A 6,000-nucleotide genomic window follows, 5' to 3' on the forward strand; every position below is an offset into this window, starting at 1 on the left:
CAACCAACTAGGATAAATCAAACCTATGGCTAATGTATGAAAACTTATCAAGAATGGACAAAGCCACAAAACAATTGAATGAGTGAAATTAACCAATTAGGATTTATTCACAAAAGATGGTCAAAGTATGATTAGGATTCAATTCAAAAGAAGTATTATGAAAATGAAGTTTGAAAAAGTCAAAGGCTTAAGGCCTAGGTTTCTAATTTGAAAAGAGATGAGAATGTTTGCACAATATTTTTTGGTTTGGGTTAACATGCGAAGATGGAGGTTTAAAGAAACACAAAGGTGGGAGGGTGAGGGAGTGTAAAACTTCTTAGATGTTCACCTCTTGAAATCATATGTAGATGATCCAAGTGATTCCTTTGGAATAGGCAACAAAGCAAATAAGCAAATGAACAAAGCAAAAATGGATACCGGATGCCAATCAATGGACTTACACTAGTCTCACAAAACAAACATGGATACCGGATGCCAATCAATGGACTTATACCAATCTCCTAAAACAAACATGGATATAAGATGCCAATCAATGGGCTTATACTAGTCTCACAAAACAAACATGGATACCGGATGTCAATCAATGGACTTATACCAATCTCCTAAAACAAACAAACAAGGATACCAGATGCCAATCAATGGACTTATACTAGTCTCCCACCATATCATAGGAACAACTGCCAAGTAATGGACTTATGTTTGTCTCCTCCATGGTCAGAGCAAAATGCTATAAAGAAAAGCTTATGAAATGATATACAAATGATGATGATAAATGCACAAAGACACACTCAAGCAAATATGCACAGATGAATCAAGTAAGCAAACAATCAAGTCAGTTAGCACACACTATATATAATCAATTAGGCTCAAGCAAGGTTAGACTTTACAGTCAACTGGAATGGGGTAATTTGAGCTCTTAACCCTAACATTGAGAGTTAGGGTGAAGCAGATGAAATGGAGATGAGGGGTGTGCCTCATAGCTCTTATCCCTGGCCTGGGAGAGCTTTGAATAATAGAATGTGTAGGAGTTCAGAAAGTAGGAACTCTTCTCTACAAGTAGACTCTATAAGATCTTGGGTTAATATCCCTAATGCATCAACACATTGTGTGAGCAAAGTGGATGACACACTGAATAGCAGGAGATGGACTACACATCTCTTTTATCTGCCAATTGCCTCATAAGAAGACTTTTCCTGCTTGGCACAAAAAGTAAACAATCACAAACATTGCCTCTTAAGGAGGACTTCAGACAGGTGCCTGCCCACATAACAGGACAGGTCTTCCAGACTACATAAAGATTAGAGGTTATACCTAAGTGGTTAAGCAACCAAGCAAAAGCAAGTTCAAAATGAACTTAAGAAACTTATGTACCTGTGGAAACATCAAACAAATCAGTACAACTATACAGACAAACAACCAATAGTTAATATCAGACAATCAGACAAGGTTCACAATGTGCAAGCCAAAAGTCAAACTCAAATGAGTCAACATCAACCTACAAAACACACAAAGATTAGTAATCAAAGGCAAACATCAATGCTCAAATGATGGAGCATCAACAACTATGGAACTTGGATGGTCAACCTGAAATCAAAGCTCAAATGTGAGAGGCAAACCACTAGGTCAAAGCCTAGGGTTAAAGATGGAGAAAAAATTCAAAACAGAAGCTGAAAATTAACATGAATCAAGTTCAAACCTATCTTGAAACAATCCAAAAGGTCTCACATCAATATCATATACCAAAAACATTTCGTGATCAATTGAAGTTCAAGACAATTTTAAAGCTCAAATGTGACCAACCAGAATGAAAAATCTCAATTAAATCAGAAATGATTCAAATAATTCCAACAAAAATTCATGAGTAATCACAACATTCATAACATGCATCACACAAAAAATCAGGACAATTGGAGATCATTTGGAAGGTAAACACATCACCTAAGTTGGACAAGCAAAGGTGTGACACAAATTGTCACACCAACTTAACATGATCATAAAACAGAAATGATAAATGGTAAAAATACCAAATCAACACCAAAATGTCATGCAATGAGTCTAGTTTCATCATGCAAATTTTCAGATTCATTGGATAAAAGACCAGCATTTCACAAATGATATAGCAAGGCAAGGTACAAAATGCATACATGTTTACATTCCCTAGCACAAAATGAAATCCAGCCAAGCACAATTTATGGAAAAATGATCAAAAAATAATAGACAAGATAAGGAATGCAATGCAAAAAACCTCATAATTTTTGGATGATTATTCAATTAGATATGAATTTTGTAAGATGAAGAAAAAATAAAAAAATGACATATGAAGCATGGATATGAAATAGGAGGGAAATTGAAAAATAAGCATGGCATTTGAATAAAAGCGCTGGCCAGGAATCGAAGTCAGTTCACATTTGAACTGAAGCACGCCAAGGCTGAAACGACAGTGTTTCATCCTAAACCCTAAAACACGTGCATGCATGGCAATTGGAATCCGCAGGTAAGTGGGATGAACTGGCAACAGAATTCGCAGGAAAACATATGCATTTCATGGCAAAATTCGCAGGTAATCTGGGAACAGTATGAACATCATGAAGATCATGAAGATCTTCATCCACAAATTTCCAGAAAAATTCAACACATCCAGAAATTAAAAATGAGCACATCATTGTGTAGTATCTTCATCATACATCAATAATCAACAAACATTTCATCGAGAAAACATCACACATGCATGGATCGAAGTGAAGAAGATTCATCATCAAAAATTCAAACATCCATATCTCACTCAAAACAGCATGGATTCGCAAGATTCAAAGCTCAAACTACTCAGCATCACAATATCTATCATAATAGCATAAGAATTTTAAGAAATAAAGAGATCGATTTTGTAACCTCTTGAAGTGCAGAAATGGAATTCGCTTGATTCAGGCTTTGTATTGGCTCAACAGTTCCTCTATGAAGCTTGTGAAGTTGATTGGATGAAAGCTGGAGGTTCAATCGCACTTAATTCAACCAGAATCTCAAATCACCATTGATGCTTCATGCTTTGAATATGCTTCCATGTGCCACGATTTTCTTGAATTCTACCTCCAAACTTGCTCAATGATGCTTCAGAATGATGAATCAACCAAGAGAAATGCAATTGTTTGAAGAAAATGAAAGAAAATTTGAGAGAAAAAGTTTGAGAAATTTTCTAGATCTGAAATTGTGATTGTTGTTATGCTGAAAACAGTTAGGGTTTCATTTATATATGCTATGCTAATCACCCTTCTAATCATGTTTAGCCAATGGTAAGTGGAATTAGCAAAATGAGGTGTAATTGCAATTTAGCTTTTCATCCTTATGCATGGGAATGCATGGTGAACAGTGCACGGGTTTGTGTTTGAATTCACTCAAAAATCTGTTTTGGAGCCAATGGAAATGGTGTAATGTTCAAATAATGCACAAATTTTAAATTCCATATTTTCCCTCCAAAAATCAAGTGAATTGGCAAATGTTCATATGATGATAATTGATGAAATGCAATGCATGATTTGGAAATTATAGGTCAAAATAAGAACAATGCAAAAAGAACCATCCAATTTGGAGTTTTGGTTGAGAAGTTATGCCCATTTGAATCTTCAAGTACACTTTTCCATGTTTTGATCATATGTCCTTAACCACACATGAGAAATTGATGATCTTAGACTTTTTGGAAATGGGAGAGAAAGATCTAAAACTTTCATGTTCAACAAAATTTCATTTGAATCTTTCTTGATGATGTAATTTGAAGTTGAAGTTAGGTTAAAACCTTTCCATTTTTGGCAAATTTGAATTATAGGTCACTTTCTATTTTTGGAAAGTTTTGACCTGACTTTATTTTCTTCAATGTGGATGTTTGAAATGTCAAATGAGACTTGTTTGAACATGAATGAAGTATTTCCAATCACTTCCCACCTCCAAATCCACAGTTGACTTGGCTGTTGACTTTCTAGGCCTCCAGTTAACCTGAAAATGTTCTGATGAAATTCAAGCCTCTACCATTTGGGATTTTGATTCAAAATGATATCATAGCTCATATGAACTCTTGATAATGATCATGGTGTCCAAATTCTCAAGAATGGCCACCATCTATTGCTCAATGATTGCCTTTAACTGCTTTGACTGTTGGTTGCTTCATCTGCAAGACAAAGGTTAAATGACATATTTTTGTACTTTTGGTTAGTGATAAAAGGAAAAGCAGTGATATACAAATGCAAAACATGCTTGGTGATCAAGAACCAATCTCAAAAAGATAACCCATCCATAGGGAAGGAGGCAAGGTGCACAATGTTCCTTGAGGCAATGAAATGATATGACATGATGCCATGAGGGATCTTAGGGACAAAATTGGGGTCTTACAGGGATGAATAGGGTAATGAGAGAGGGTACACACGTGTGAGTTTCTCTTAATATTATTTTGGCTCGTGTGGGAATTCTGAGAAAAATGGTGAGCTCTAATATCTTTGAGAATCAAACCGTTAGTGAGACTTGTGTGTCTCCCTGATTTCACGAGATGGTTGTGAGTTGAATGACACGAATTCTTCACTTGTAGAATCTGTCATGATTGTACCTTCTTACTCTTTTTGAGTTTAAAATATGCCCCCTTTTAATTGTTATGTGTTGACAAAAATGTTTTCACTGCAAGTTATTTAGTATGGCACACGTCAAGTGTGTTTTTGCTGAAGCGGGTTTGTATTTGGACTGATAATTTTATGTTTATGATGTTGTATAACCAATAGGAGTTTTAGGGACCCTGATGTTACAATGCCTTTTGTAAGGCGAATGTGCTTGACATTTGATGCAAACTTTTATACTAACTTAATAATTGATCAATGTTGTTTTTGCGGGTTCAAATACGAATTTTGGATGATGAGGCTATTGGAGTAGCTAGAAAATCATGGTGACATATTGGGGAAAAGGCAGTACAACTCTTCTTCCAAGTCGAAAATCGACCAAGGTATTATATCTTGTGGCATGTTATGTGATTAGGTTGCAATGTTTTATGGAGATAATTCATGTAATGATTACACCATGCGAATGATCATTAACTTAAATGTAGATTAATTTGAATTAACTCTTCCTCTCTTAACATGTCACTAATGTAAAGGGTGGGATTCAAGTGAAGAGATTGCTCAATGGGAGTTTTGAGAAGAGAATTTATTGATGTGCAAACAGGATTCTGAGTAAGATTAGAGATAGGTTAATAAATCGTTTCAAATGTACATTCAAACACTAGTTTTTTTAAATTTCATTTAAATCTTCTATATATTGTTTAATGTAACTTGTATGTAGGATAACAAATTATATATCTTTTTAAAAGTAACTTGGTTTTTTTAAGATAGTGAACCTTAATACATGTTTCCTTATTTCCCAATTATCCAAGTGGTCTAGAACTTAAAGATGAATTTGACAAAGGGCATTACATGTGACCATAAAAACTTAAATTAAAAAAAAAAAAAAAACTCAAGTCTGACATTCAAACCTCTAAGTCCATAATTTGAGATAATAAAATGATCTACATCAAATTTATGTTAACATTATGAATAAGAACATAGCCCTTCTTAACTCACATTTGTTTCAACAAATACTTATAATCAAGGTCATTATAGAACATGATATAACATGAATGAATCCAATCACTTTGAAATAAATATATCAATTATCAATTATTTGGAATATATAAAACAAGGTTTCTTAATGCAAAACCAAGGAGGACCTCCAATATTAAGATACAATTGTATGCACATCTGGAATGAAGACATGTTATGCACCAATATAAGACTTGGATTATAACCTTTAAATGATCATGGCCAAGGGCCAAACGTTCATCTTAACTCAATATCTGGAAGGTGTAAGGCCCAATATTCAATACTTAGAGTAAGGAGTATACACTGTAATGCCTTCTGGAGACATCTATACTGCTCCAACTCCATGACTTGTGGCATTTGAAGCACCATCGAACATAAGAGTCCATCGCTCCCC

General features: G+C 34.6%; 1 long non-coding RNA gene across 1 annotated transcript in view; it reads left to right on the forward strand.

The window, feature by feature from the left end:
* LOC127092003 (uncharacterized) overlaps nucleotides 1-5,341 on the forward strand; it is a 52,136-nt gene extending 46,795 nt beyond the window's left edge. The window contains exon 2 of the long non-coding RNA XR_007792059.1: nucleotides 4,976-5,341. This is a non-coding gene — a long non-coding RNA (uncharacterized LOC127092003). The remainder of the gene's footprint in view (nucleotides 1-4,975) is intronic.
* Nucleotides 5,342-6,000: the final 659 nt, after the last annotated feature.

This window comes from Lathyrus oleraceus, chromosome 6 (genome assembly GCF_024323335.1).
Source record: "Lathyrus oleraceus cultivar Zhongwan6 chromosome 6, CAAS_Psat_ZW6_1.0, whole genome shotgun sequence".
NCBI lineage: Eukaryota > Viridiplantae > Streptophyta > Magnoliopsida > Fabales > Fabaceae > Lathyrus > Lathyrus oleraceus.